Here is a 1046-nt window from a genome sequence, read left to right on the forward strand (position 1 = left end):
GTAAACATCTTTCTGATATTCTGGTTGTGTAACTGGCTACATATTGGGCTGCTAATTACAAGGTCAGCAGTTCAAATCACCAGCCACTTCTCAGAGGAAAATTGAGACATTCTATACCCTTTAATGATTTACAGTCTTGGAAACCCTATACAGTGTTGCTGTAAGTTGGACCTGACTCAAAAGCACACAACAATGAGTAAATATAATGTTTATCTTTTCATGTGCTTGTCATATATATCCTACCGTGCTTAAGGATAATGTGCTGGCCTGCAAGGTCAGTTTGAACCTCAGAGTATCATTTCATTGTGCATGAGATAGCTATGAGATGGGGCCTATTACACAGCAGCTAATAACAAGAGCAGTGTATCACGACCTCTAAGACTATTCTGAACATTTTATTAAGTGTCATTATGTCTTACAAGACCTCTTCATTCTTCATACAGACCTATGTTAATTTTGATAATTTTTAGATTGTTATCTGTAGCTTGCCCTATTAATTTTTACCCAACACATGTGCTGACCAGTACTGAGTCAAAAACTGAAGAGGACACCTCTGAATATCTCTCTATACAAGCCCTCCTGAACATTTTCCAGATATATTATTCACTTCTCAACCTCCTTGAACTTTCAACTTTCTGTCTATTTAACTCAGCAGCAAAAATGATTTTTGTTTTTTGCTTTTGTTTTACCGTTTGTTTTTGTGTTTCCTTTTTTCTGAACTTCAGTGTTGAAACATCCTACAAGAAATAAGCTAATATAATACTAGGGCTTGCCGTTTGTGTTTCCCTTCTCTCATTAATTATAATATGAGGACAGTTTTTAATATCTGAAAGCACTCATTTTATATAGTTTTGGTGTGGTGCTGTGGGATAAAGCACTAGACCACAGGTGCAGTTAGAACTGCAAGGTTGATGGTTCAAATTCACCAGCTCCTCCTCAGAAACCCTGTGCAGGGTCACTATGGGTCAGAACTTACTCAAAGACACTTAAAAAATCTGTGTATTCCTCCCATCTTCTCTTGATGCTTTCTGCATCATTCTGCCTCA

This window comes from Chrysochloris asiatica, unplaced genomic scaffold, assembly GCF_000296735.1.
Source record: "Chrysochloris asiatica unplaced genomic scaffold, ChrAsi1.0 scaffold00058, whole genome shotgun sequence".
NCBI classification, from domain to species: Eukaryota; Metazoa; Chordata; class Mammalia; order Afrosoricida; family Chrysochloridae; genus Chrysochloris; species Chrysochloris asiatica.